This window comes from Notolepis coatsorum (genome assembly GCF_963971535.1).
Source record: "Notolepis coatsorum genome assembly, contig: SCAFFOLD_212, whole genome shotgun sequence".
NCBI lineage: Eukaryota > Metazoa > Chordata > Actinopteri > Aulopiformes > Paralepididae > Notolepis > Notolepis coatsorum.
Genome location: NW_028172929.1, coordinates 56,372 through 70,617, shown reverse-complemented (window position 1 = coordinate 70,617; position 14,246 = coordinate 56,372). Strand labels below are relative to the sequence as shown.

The following is a 14,246-nucleotide window of genomic DNA, read 5'->3' as shown; positions in this document are numbered from 1 at the left end:
AGGGTAGTCAGAGAGTTGAAGTCGGGCTGTGCAACTGAACTGCTTGTGTCAGTTGATGTTGTTGGAGCAGTGAGGGATCCGATGGATGATTGTGCTATTATCTTCTCAAAATCGCCTGCTTTTTCCTTCACGGTACTTTTTTCTGATGTTCCTGCTATGTTGTCATCTGTTGTCTCCATCTCGGGGCCAGTTGTCCTTGGTCCCTGTGTATTCTCCTCTATATTCCCCGCGCCGGGGCTCACCAACGGATCTGCCACAGCGGCGCCTGTCATTGTCTTTGACCGAGTTTCAATCTGCGCCGTTGGCTTTGCCGTATCTTGTTTCTTTCCCGTCTTTTCCCCACCCCTAACCATGTTGTCTTTTGATATAGTTAGTAGAAGGTCTTATCAATACATACGATGTGGTCTAGTCTCTTTTGGTATTGTCCAAATAAGGTTTTTAAACGAAATTAACGATAACGGGAGCGGAGCTATAACCAATTGCGTGCGCTACATATTGCAGCTTAACCGGAAGCAGAAGTTGATACTTATTTTAATGTGTTTGAGCGTATTGCTGCTTCATTGCGCTGGCCAAGAGAGGTCTGGCCTTTGTTGCTTCAATGCAAATTGACTGGTAAAGCCCAAGAGGTTTGTTCAACACTTTCCCTAGAAGATAGTTTACTGTATGATACTGTGAAGGCTGCCATCCTTCGTGCATATGAGCTTGTGCCCGAAGCTTATAGGCAGAGGTTTCGCAGTCACAAGAGAGCTGTCAACCAGACCTTTGTAGAGTTTGCTAGAGAGAAGGGAACTCTCTTTGATAAATGGTGTGCAGCAAGCAAGGCCTCAGATCTTAACTCTCTCAGAGAACTCATTCTATTAGAAGAGTTTAAGAATCGTTTGCCAGAGCGTATTGTAATTTACCTGAGTGAGCAGAAAGTGTCCACTCTGCAGCAAGCTGCTGTATTAGCTGATGAGTTTGCGCTAACCCATAAAACTGTGTTTGTAGATAGGCGTGACTCGTTTCTCCCCCATGATTTCTCTCAGAGACCTTCTGTCCCCAACCATTCAGAATTCACACACCCCCGACCAAAAATGTCACCTCCACGCTCAAAAGAGGAGCGGACATGTTACTACTGTCATAAATCTGGTCATGTTATTTCTGACTGTTTAACATTGAGACGTAAGCAGCAACCGTCCTCTCAGAACTTTAGACAACCCAAAGGGGTTGGTCTGATTAAAATGGCACCTGATTCCGATCAACAGATGCACAATGATCAGGATGTTCTCGATCCTTGTTTCAGGCCATTTACTTCCAAGGGTTTAGTTTCCTTGACAGGGGATCCAAAAGATCAGTGTACAGTTCAGATCTTACGAGATACTGGAGCCTCACAATCCTTTATTCTCTCTGATGTACTACCTCTGTCTGAGAAATCTTCCTGTGGTTCTAGTGTCCTAGTTCAAGGTATTGAGATGGGTTTCGTGCCAGCCCTGTTACACTGTATTCATGTACAATCTGATTTGGTCACTGGTTTCTTTAAAATAGGGGTGAGACCTTCCTTGGCAGTTAAAGGCATTTCCTTTATCATGGGAAATGATTTAGCTGGAGGACAGGTGAACGCTGTGCTGGAAGTGTTGGATCACCCAGACACAGATTCTCTGCCTGATGACTTGTCACAGAACTTCCCTGAAGTTTTTTCTGCAAGTGTTGTCACTCGGGCTCAATTGAAAAAGAGAGGTGATGAAATTAATTTGTCGACTCTGTCTATGTTGCTGTCGACTTGTTCTATTTTGCTGTCGACTCGGTCTGTGTTGCTGTCGACTCTGTCTATGTTGCTGTCGACTCGTTCTATGTTGCTGTGGACTCGTTTTATGTTGCTGTCGACTCAGTCTCTCTTGCCGTCAACTCGTTCTGTCATTGTTGACCCGTGTGGTTGTACCAACTGCTAGTTTTTTCATAGCTCTTTGTTTTGGAGTACATGTTATCTCGGGGATGTTATCTCGTTGTAAAAAAAAAAAAAAAAAAACATGTTTAGTTGGTGTTAGGTGTCAAACATGTTTTTGTCTTATGTATGGGGGTGTTACATCCCAATGTATATATTCCCCAGTGTGTGTCTCCATGTGTGTGTGTTCTCCATTTTGTTTCCTCCCTCCAGCCATTGTTCCCTTCACCATTGGTCCCTGCCAGGCCTGCCCTTCCATTATAGCAACACAGCACCGATTGGTGGATGGCTTTCCAGACTCCAACACTCAATCCACACCACCCAATCATGGATCACCCCACACCTGTTAAAACATGGCTTCTCACTTCAGTCTTTCTCTCTCTCTCTGGCATGAGGCTAGGCCTGTTGTGATTTTGTAAACCTGTAACTTTGACAATATTGCATTTCGTTTATTGGCCTTTGGTGCTTAGTAGACATTTCCTTGTGTGTGTATGGCCACAGAGAGAGCATTGTTAGTTATAGTTTGTTTTTGTATATATTCTGCCTTGTTTCTGTATAATTAATGTGTTTTTCTCTCTTTCTCAGGAAGCACAGATGGGGTGAGCTGCCATTTCCTTTGGATATTGTTTTCTCCTGTTTTGGTTAGGTAAGAGTAGTTTAGGTAATGTAATCTCTTTTACCATAGATTAGATTTGGGTTCATTTGGAGTATAGTGGTGTTTGTTTGTTGTTTTGGCCTGGGCTCACCCCTGAGCTACATGTGCTTCCTTTGCATCTATTCAATAAATATCATTGTTGTTTACAAACGTGGTCCATCTTTTCTGTCAACCAACTGTTATGTTACAGCCCTTTACCCTTAGACTCACAGGGGTCGTAACAATCATACTGTGACATCACAACGGAACATGTTTGAGTCCCATTTGAATAATATAAATATGTTTGGTAAGGCTGTCCCCGAAGCCTGTTTTTGGGATTCAAACTTCGTCAGGGTTCTTCGACGTTCGAACCTTCGTTTTTAACTAAAGAATTTAAATTTAAAGGGGAACTATCTTATAAATGGTATTTTTTCAGTGTTTAGCATTGTTTCCTAGCTATGTGGACTTATATTAATATGATCTATGTCTCTAATTCTCATATTGGCGCATTCTTCCAATTCTCCTCTCACAATATTCACCCTCACTGAACTGAGTCATCTGAAAATGTGCTGATTTGTGATGTCAGAGAGACTCAGCTGCATGATAATGTGGCAAATGCCACCAGGCCACACAGTGGTTTAGGAGCCCAGCCTCAAAACGGCTCGAGATCTTGAGGTAGAAAAATGCTGTTTTTGAGGACTTGATTAGAAATACAAAACAATGAATTAAAAAAAATTATAATTACAGAGGTGTTCCATAAACTCACAGGAATTGTGTAAAAGTGCCCAAATAGTGAAAGAAATAGTAAAATAGTTCCCCTTTAAAGACTCCTGTGAATGATACTTATGTACTTATGATTACTTTCCCTAACCCCTACACACTAACAGGGATCTACAGTGCGAGCTAGGGGTGTAACGGTACACAGAAGCCACGGTTCGGTACGTACCTCGGTATTGGGGTCACGGTTCGGTACTAGTTCGGTACAACAGAAAAGAAATATTTATAATAATTATATACTTAAAAAAATAAAAAAGTATATATTATATTTATGATACTAATAATAATTATTATTAAATAGAATAATTTTCTATAGGCTTGCCGTGGTAGTCAGTGATACTGGTGTCATTCTGTGTTCAGGCATCCACTTGCCTACTGCCCCTTTAACAACTTAACCTTGCGCATCCTTAAGTTTCAGTTTCACTTCCAGAGAGAATTAACTTCACGACGAGACTGAATACTAGAGAACAGATGACATGTTACTTACAACAATGGCAGAGGATTATTTGGATTTAAACACAGTGGAGCTCAGATGATCTGTCCGGAAAAGTATGTTTATTTTTTTTATTTGATTGTGGGGAGAATGTTGATGTGTTTGTTGGTGCGCGTGTGTGTGTCGGCGACGCGTCTGTGTGTCTTTCCATTGGTTTTATTTGGTAACGTTATTGAGTGAACAAGAAAACGACCCTGCAGCTGTTCCAATGTAAATGTGCCTTTCTCGTGCACTTTCGCCCGCTCTGAACTGAAGTCGGAGAGGGAGGGATGCGGAGCGTTTTGTGCGGGTGTGTGTGTTTCCCCACGCGCGCCGTGTGTGGGGTGCTCCGTGTCCCTCTCTCTCCCTCTCTGTCTCTCTCTCTCTCCCTCTCTCTCGCTCGCTCGTCACAGTCGGGTGTGCCGCGCGCTGTTCTCGCATGTGCGACTGGTGTGTTTGCGCTGAGGCGTATTCGTCGTATGGCACGCGTACCGCACCGTGATGGCCGTACCGTAAATTCGTGGGACGAATACACATACCATTACACCCCTAGTGCGAGCATTTCTCTTGCATTTGCCCCTAAAAATAGTGTGCGAACCGGAAAAATCTTTTAGGAGCACAGTGTGCGAGTAATAGTTTTGCGTAGTGGGCGTGTCAACGTGCAATTGTCATTTCATATTAGACACAGAGCAGCGCGGACCTTACATTTTAGAAGCTATAGGGCGGTCGGGTGGCGTAGCGGAGATTGCACTCGTCACCAATGCAAGAGGCTGCGGTCTCAACTCCCGGAGTCAGCATTGCCCTGCGGCTTGGGCCGATCGTCATACTAACTCGTTTGGCTGAGTTAGGGGGAGGGAAGTCGTGGGTGGTAATCTGGCGTTGTGGACAGCGACACCTACAGGTCAGGTCTGGGCGCCTGCTCAGCGAAAGGCAGGAAGTGGTGAAGGCAGCGTGACCTCCCACGCGTTACGCTTCACCAATGAGAGTCCTCGCTGCCAGGTGAAAAAAGACTAAAAGAGCCACTGGCTGTCTCCACATGTGTCGGAGGAAGCATGTGGTGGACTTCAGGGTTCCCTTGTACCGACCAGTAGGAGGAACATGCGCACAACAACCAGGTAGGGGAGGGGGGGAATTGGCATAACGACTAAATTGGGATGGGGAGAAAAATAGAAAATCAGGCGGAGAAAAAGAGGGAAAAAAAATAACAAAATTTAAATATTTAGAAGCATCTAGATTCATGCTGTTTCTATGAGCAACGGGTCCAATGGTCTTACATGCTTTGCATCCTCACCATGCCTGTATAGCTTCTGACCGGCCCGCCAAAGATTACATGATAATATTTTTTTTTTTTTTTTTTTTTTACTTTTTTCTTTTCATGTCAACGTTAACACGCACAATTGAGCCAAAAGTCACTCAATTAATGACAGATTTCATTGATAAATTGAGGGAAAACTTTGCAAGTCGAATTTGACATGTCCAGAGAATTGATGCATTTTGTGAGCAACCCATTTGCCAATGTAGCTGCTATTTCCACAAAAGGACAAGAGTTCCTTGCATCACTTCACATTGATGAAGGTCTCCTGCAACTTGAAATAATTGACATGCAAGCATCATCTGCTCTGAAGCAGGCACTTGAGAATGAATCCACCACACCATTTTGGATAAAGTGTATTCATGTCAAGACATTCCCCAAAATAAAAACGTTTTTTTGTTCAAGTGTTGATGTTAGAATGTTCAGATGCACATCATGCACTTGTTTGTTGTGAAAATATTCAATTATATTTTTATTGCTCCATGTATTATGGCAACTGGGGTTATTCGTTAATATAAAATACCACGGTAGTGACAAAATATATTTTCGGGTACCTTGACAAAGCATGGTACTGTAGGTTGCCTGCACTGCAATAGGGATATACCCTTTTTCTTTTATATTATTGTTGTTTGCTTAGATAAAGGTTTGTTTAGGTTAGCCTGGTAGGACCAGGGTTCCATTGAGGTCTAGAGAGAAGCTACAAAAGCTTGGGCTTTTTTTGGTTGTCCTAGAGATGACATGGGGGGATATTGGGGAGGGGGGGTCAATGTGTTGTTATCTATGTTCTGGTTTGTTTTTTTGTCTCTGTTTCACATCTTCTCTTGCTCTGAGGTCACACAACTGTTCTTTTTTCATACATTTTACCCGTGCAAATGTGTATACAGGGTTTTTCATATTTTCTCCAGTGATTCAGGATGGTGACACCCTCCACTACAACCTCGAAAGTTAAGGGTTGCCAAGTCAACCTTATCAGTTGGAATGTCAAAGGACTGAACCGTCCACTCAAGTGTACTAAGGTATTGTCTCATCTTTTGCACCTTAAGGTGAATATAGCTTTTCTTCAAGAAACGCATCTGAGAAATGCATCCCACTTGAGAATTAAGAGAAATTGGGTTGGTCAATTGTTCCATTCAACATTTAACAATACAGCACGGGTGCTGCGATTCTCATTCATGAATCTACCCCATTTATTGTCTCAAGTGTAAACACTGATCCACAGGGTCGCTATGTGGTAGTGGTGGGCTCATTATATAATACCCCTCTAATTTTGGCAAATGTATACGCCCCTAATTGGGATGATAGTTCATTCTTAAAAAAATTCCTTTACTCCTTGCCCAATGTAGATACGCATCAGCTGATCCTTGGGGGAGATATGAATACCACAATGGACCCGGTGTTAGATAGATCTTCAATAAGATCCCGTGTTATATCAAAATCCTCTGTGGTCTTAAAATCCTACTTGGAGTTATATGGTGCTGTTGATGCTTGGCGATCTCTCTATCCATTAGCTAGACAATATTCGTTCTTCTCTCCTGTCCACCAAACGTATTCACGGATTGATAATTTTTTTGTTGATCAAAAACTGTTTCCTAATGTTAAGACCTGCACATATAATAGCATAGTAATTTCGGATCACAGTCCCCTTACTTTAGAGCTCAACTTTCCAAACCAGCACTCGGCTTACACGTGGCGCCTTAGTCCTCTACTACTGTCAGATAACGGTTTTGTCCAACATATTTCTGAGCAAATTGACATTTTCCTTGAAACAAATATGACTGCTGATGTAACATTCGGCACTATTTGGGAGAGCTTAAAGGCATTTCTACGGGGCCATATAATTTCGTATTGTTCGTTTATCAGAAAGCAGAAAGAAAAGCGCTTAACTGAACTAGCAGATCTCATTAAGAAGCTGGATCAGCAGCACTCAATGGCACCGTCGCCAGACCTTTATAAACAAAGACTAAACTTACAAACGGAATTCAATCTACTCTCCACTAAGCAGACGGAACAGCTGATGCATAGATCCAGACAGTCATGGTATGAGCATGGGGACAAACCATCCAAGATTTTAGCTCACCAAATTCGTAAATCGGAGGCTTTGCACATGATCCCTGAAATTGAAACCCAATCTGGACACCCCTCTAAGGACCCTAAAGTAATAAATGAGAGTTTCCAACATTTCTATTCGTAACTTTATAATTCGGACTCGTTAAAAAACCCTGAAGTGTTTGATGCATTTTGTGAGGGCCTGGGCCCTCATGTATCAACCTGACTTACGCACAGATATGTGCTTAAGCCGTGCGTACGACCATTCCTAAGCAAAGTGTGGGATTTATCTATTTGAACTTGTGCTTGACTTTGTGCGTATATTTAAGCACAGGTCGGACCATGCTTAGCTGACGCCCTGTGGTAGAATATGGGGACTGCATACGGACGGCATAGATCAGTTGCATGCATTAGTTTCAACGCGGAAATAAGCTTGACTGACGTGTTCTGTATGACCCCCGTAATTCATTATAGTTCATTGTGAAATAGCGATATTAGTGTAATTATTGTCAAACCCTAAATAGCATGTGGAATAGGTCTTTCTCTCCGAATGAATGCAGGTTTATATATAGCGTTATCGGGTGCACTGACTGCGCTCGCAGGAACTGTTTTCAGAGATAGCATCAGATAGGGATGAATGAATGAATGAGGGGCAGTCTAATTGCAGAGAGAACATAATATTAACTAGAGTCCACTACCCGAGACACCTCCTTCATTTGTACCACAATTTGGGACCCAAATTGGAGCTATAAGCTTAAAAGCTTTTCCGTGCTTATTTGAGAAGGTCCAGCTGCAGAGCCGGAGAGACAGACAGCAGAGAGACAGACAGACAGACAGATAGACACTGTTCCACAGTGTGTGTGTGTGACCACTAGTCTCCTAGTAGAGACCCCCCCCCCTCTGGACCACCTCCCAGTAGAGACCCCTCCCCCCCCCCCTCTGGACCACCTCCTAGTAGAGACACGTTTTCTGAAATTTATGTTTATATATGCAAATGAGGCACTTCCCCATTAAATATGTGGACATTTATGGATGCAATAAGGCAAAATGAAGTAAAATAAACAACTAAATGTGTGTTATTGACGTTTTATTGTCACTAGTTTCATAGAAGACATGTTTAGGAAGCAAAATATAACAAAATCTCAAAATCAACAAAAAAAGTATATTTGCCTATTCACCTGCAGTGTCTCGCCACACTGTGGAACAGTGTCTGTCTGTCTGTCTGTCTCTCTGCTGTCTGTCTCTCTGCTGTCTCTCTCAAAATAGTATAAGTGCTATCTTGGCCCTGAGAGTTGCTCTCCGGCTCTGCAGCTGGACCCTTCTCAAATCAGCACGAAAAAAGCTATAAGCTTATAAAACGATTTAATATGCTAAACTTCGTTTTAAATTCTTTAATTCACTTTTGTTTATTTCATAAAGATTTTCCCGACATAATGCTACCTGCCCCGACCAGATCCGTGACTCTGTTGCGATACAGATGAATTATCTACTCAGAAAGCTTATAAAACGATTTAATATGCTAAACTTTGTTTTTAAATTCTTCAATACACTTTTGTTTATTTCATAAAGATTTTCCCGACATAATGCTACCTGCCCCGACCAGATCCGTGACTCTGTTGCGATACAGATGAATTATCTACTCAGAATAGTATTATAAAGTGGCTATCTTTTATGCTGTAGATCACTGCTGGTATGTGCGTGCAGAACCTTTATTTCAGCGGGGACTGTAGTATTTATTTGACGTTACTGTACAATATATGTGTATTAAAAGACGGAGCTGTCTTTTATTGTATTATAATAATTATTAATATTAAAAATAAATTAAGAAAGGCATTCTTATTCCAGCATGCATTAATGACACTAACGGGCAACGGCAAAACAGTGGTTAATGGTCTTTATTAGTGTTTGTGGTGTCCAGGCAGCAATGGTCTTTTAGGAAGTTAATAGATATAATATCCGACAGTGTACAACACCCTCGGCTTAGTCCACTTTTCCACATTTCATGGGGGTGGTCCATTACCGTATATGGTTAATCGGGGCGGTTTTGGTATGCAAATACGTGAAAGTGTGCACAAGCCTCAGCGTAGAAGCAAGGTGATATTTATCATGACAGGTGTGCGTAGGACCTGTGTACGCACGTGTGATAAATCCCGTTTTTTTGTGCGTGCACACATTCTAAATTCTGTGCTTAAGTATGGAAATAGAACATTTTCTACGTCACGTTGATGAATGAGGGCCCTGGTGTTTCCAACTTTGGGGGACGATGACAGAAGTGAACTTGATCAGCATATCACCATAGAAGAAATTTAATTGGCGATCAAATCAATGCAGTCTGGTAAATCACCCGGTCCAGATGGCTTTCCGGCGGAATTTTTTAAGGTATTTAGTGACAAATTGTCTCCGCTCTTGCTGGACATGTACTCGGAATCCTTCGACTCGGGATGCCTGCCTCCTACTCTCCAGCAAGCGACAATTTCACTTCTGTTAAAATCAAACAAGGACTCATTGCAATGTTCGTCGTATCGCCCAATATCATTTTTGAATGTCGACTGTAAAATACTATCTAAAACTCTAGCTCTCAGATTAGAACATGTGTTACCTTCTATGATATCCCCGGATCAGACAGGATTTGTAAAGGGCAGACATGGCTTCTTTAATTTGCGTAGGCTATTTAATATTTTATATTTCCCTTCACCCTCGACACCTGAGATTGCTCTGTCATTAGATGCCGAAAAGGCGTTCGATAGGGTGGAGTGGGACTATTTGCTTTTTACTCTTGGAAAATTCGGTCTAGGTGAAAGGTACATTTCGTGGGTAAGGCTCTTGTATAACTCGCCCATGGCCCGTGTCAAGACAAACAATGTATGTTCCCCTTATTTCCCACTGAATCGTGGAACCAGACAAGGATGCCCATTATCCCCTCTCCTGTTTGCAATTTCTATAGAACCTTTAGCTATGAAGTTGCGAGCGGAAGACAGGATCAGGGGAATCCATAGGGCTGGCCTAGAACACAAATTATCCCTCTATGCTGACGACCTGTTACTTTATGTGTCTGACCCCTTGGAATCGCTTCCCCATGCTCTTACCATTTTTTGAGATTTCGGCTATAAATTGAACATGCATAAAAGCGAGTTGTTAGCCGTTAACAGTGAAGCTGAGGAGATCTCATTTGAGGCATTTCAATTTAAGGTAGCGGATCATCTGACTTATCTAGGCATCAAGGTCACTCGCTTACATAAAAATCTATACGAGAAAAATTTCGCACCACTCTAAATCAGATCTTCAAAGATGGGATAGGCTTCCCTTATCACTAATTGGTCGTGTTAACGTTGTTAAAATGAATGTCCTGCCCAAATTTTTATATATCTTTCAGTGCGTCCCAATTTATTTACCAAGACAATTCTTTAACACACTAAATAAACAGATTTCGGCATTCATTTGGAATGGCAAACTTCCAAGGATTAGGAAGCCATTTTTACAAGAGGCAAAACGGTCAGGGGGGCTGGCCTTGCCAAATTTTCAATTGTATTATTGGGCAGCAAACACACGCAATATTCTTTACTGGATGGGGGATCGGTCGACTGAGACTCCAGCGTGGTTGCATATTGAGTCCTCCCACTGCGGAAAAAACCTCATTGCCAGCTTTGATTAGCTCAGCTCTTCCGTTAAAATTGGATGCATACCGACATAACCCGACATGCATCACTCTCTTAGAATCTGGATACAATGTAGGAAAAGGTTTGGTCTACAATCAATGTCGTCTCGGGCACCAATCCCTTGCAATCATATGTTCCCACCATCCCTATTGGACTCTGCTTTTAAGATCTGGAGCAATAAGGGTATATCTAGTTTTAAAGATCTGTATATTGACAATGTTTTTGCCTCATTTACTCAGCTGACTCAAAAGCACGACATTTCCCCCGGACTCATTTCTTCCGCTATATGCAAATTCTTGACTTTGTACGCAACAGATATCCTAAATTTCCCAACATGCCTGAAAAAACAACTTTAGATGAATTTCTAGATGTTAATGTATATAGAAGAGGAGCGATTGGAGTATTGTATGATATATTGTCGACCCTACATTCCCCCTCTCTCACTATTATCAAATCACATTGGGAGGATGATCTGTCTGTAGAATTTTCGGATGAACAATGGCAATCTATTCTCCGGAATGTTCACTCTTCCTCAATATGTGCCAGACATGGGCTCATACAGTTTAAGGTGCTACACCGTCTACATTTCTCAAAGGAGAAGTTGGCTAAGTTTTATCCAGGGACAGATCCTTTGTGCAATAGGTGCAAGACGATGACGGGTTCTCTCGTTCATACATTCTGGACGTGTCCAAATTTATATAACTATTGGACATCTATATTTGATACTTTTTCTGCAATATTTGGAACCAAAATTGACCCTTCACCTATAATCGCAATCTTTGGAGTGGCACCAGAGGATATACCTATTCACATAAAACACTAGAAAATCATTGCTTTTTCTACCCTAATTGCTAGGCGTTTAATACTTATGATGTGGAAGCAGGAGGCCTCTCCCACACATGTCCAATGGACCAGAGATGTAATGGGGTTCCTGCACTTGGAAAAGATGAGATGCACCTTAGGAGGCTCTACGGATAGATTCTATAAGACATGGCAACCTTTTTTGATGTATATGGAGAATGAAAGGTTGGGTACACTTCCATAGTTGACTCTATGAGACTATGTTGGGACCTCGGAGCAAGTTGCAGATGTGAATGTGTTTTTGTTTTTGTTTTGTTATGTTTGCATTTTACTTATTTCTGTTAGTTTAGTGTTTGCCTAATGTGAGTCTGAGTTGAATCTGCGAGGGGTGGGTGGGCTGGTGGGAGGGAACTGGTGGGGGGATGGGCTGGTGGGAGGGAACTGGTGGGAGGGAGTGGGGGTGAAAAAAAAAAAAAAAAAAAAAAATGGATGACTCTATATTTTGACACTGACCATATCCTGTATGTATCCATGCTGGTTGAAAATGAAAATGAAAATTATCAAAAAAAAAATATATATATACCGTTAACTGGAATATGTTGTTTCTTTACACATATGTTGGATTATGTAATTGGTTTGTCATGACAAACCAATAAAAAATCGCTACTTTACATCAGGGCGAACGCTGTTACGCTGCCACCACCCACTTCAATGACAGAGCTCTCATATTTGCGAATGCATAAACTATATCTTAAATGATGGGTGAACGCTGTTGCATTCGCAAATATGAGAGCTCTGTCAATTGATAAGCGACGGCCATATTAGACACATAGCCATAATTTAAGATATAGTTTATGCATTCGCAAATATGAGAGCTCTGTCATTGAAGTGGGTGGTGGCAGTGTAACAGCGTTCACCCTGATGTAAAGTAGCGATTTTTTATTGGTTTGTCATGACAAACCAATTACATAATCCAACATATGTGTAAAGAAACAACATATTCCAGTTAACGGTATATTTTTTTAGTGATTCATTACGGTATAAATTAGGTTAACTGTAGCTGCGTATTGCTGGCTCTCATATTTGCGAATGCAACAGCGTTCACCCTGATGTAAACAAAACAAGTCATTGATAAGCGACGGCCATATTAGACACATAGCCATAATTTAAGATATAGTTTATGCATTCGCAAATATGAGAGCTCTGCGCTCCTAAATTTCTTTGTGTGCTCCAAAATATTTTCATTTAGGAGCACATGTGCACCCTGACTAAACTGTACACACCAGGAGGGAACATTGAGGGTGTCATAGTGTCATAGCGAAAGGGGGATCCCCCCAGACTCTATACAAAGCAAAGCCACTGTACACTAAACTGTTCCTGGAATCAGGTGGCTTCCCAACTTCCTCTTTACACATATCACCATCATCAGGAACACAAAACTCCACACCAACTAACCTTTGAGTCCAGTCTCTGGATGTAAGACCATAGATAATCGATGTTGGCCCCAAACGGGTGGACGTGGAGGAAGGTGGATATGACGCCTGCAGAGGAGAGAACAGGTGGTGAGGAATAGAGAGAGAGAAGGAGAGATAAAGAGAGATAGAGAAAGAGAGAGAAGAGGGGAAGAGAGGTGCATTAAGATCCAGTGATCCAGCAGAGCAGGCAATCTGCATATCCTGCACACCGTGGTGTGCAATAAATACAGGGTGTGTGTGTGTGTGTGTGTGTGTGTGTGTGTGTGTGTGTGTGTGTGTGTGTGTGTGTGTGTGTGTGTGTGTGTGAATGCGTGAGTGAGTGTGTTTCAGTGTATTATTACTAGGGATGGGTACCGAATTCGGTACTTTTGAGGTACCGAACCGAAACACGTCGGTACTACCGAGTATCGAATCAAGTGAGAAACCGGATTTTTTTTTTTTTTTATTAAAATTTTTTATTTTTTACTTTATTTTTATTTTTTTTACTTTTTTCTTTTCATGTCAACGTTCACAACGCACAATATATGCTTACCTAGGATTTGACTTGATTCAACAACAAAGCAGTCGGAGCAATGAAATTGTAGTTATTTGAAGTTTGGATTTTTTTTTACGACTGAGGTAGGTAAATTACATTTCTTGAGACTAAAGTACCGGAAAAAGGTACCGTTGGGTACCGGTATCGATTCACAGGTTCAAATGTGAAAGGTACCCATCCCTAATTATTACCCATGTGTAGCAGGGTGTGTGTACATTTCTGTGTATGTGTCTGTGTGTGCACGATATGCATACAATACCCAAATGTGTGTTAATGCAGACACTGTATTAACACATCTATACAGATAGTCTGCACGTTTGTCTGTACAGGTAGTCTGCATGTTTGTCTGTACAGGTATCTGCATGTTTGTCTGTACAGGTAGTCTGCATGTTTGTCTGTACAGGTAGTCTGCATGTTTGTCTGTACAGGTAGTCTGCATGTTTGTCTGTACAGGTATCTGCATGTTTGTCTGTACAGGTAGTCTGCATGTTTGTCTGTACAGGTAGTCTGCATGTTTGTCTGTACAGGTAGTCTGCATGTTTGTCTGTACAGGTATCTGCATGTGTGGTGGTGGCTCTTGTGGGAGCAGGCAGCAGGCAGCAGATGTGGGCGGGCAG

The 14,246-nt window shown here is 41.9% G+C and overlaps 1 pseudogene across 1 annotated transcript in view; it reads right to left on the bottom strand.

Annotated features, from left to right (window-relative positions):
* LOC311247930 (ecto-NOX disulfide-thiol exchanger 1-like) overlaps window positions 1-14,246 on the bottom strand; it is an 86,293-nt pseudogene that overhangs the window by 16,453 nt on the left and 55,594 nt on the right. Inside the window, exon 7 of the transcript XR_014621020.1 lies at window positions 13,075-13,160. The product of XR_014621020.1 is annotated as an ecto-NOX disulfide-thiol exchanger 1-like (transcript). The remainder of the gene's footprint in view (window positions 1-13,074; window positions 13,161-14,246) is intronic.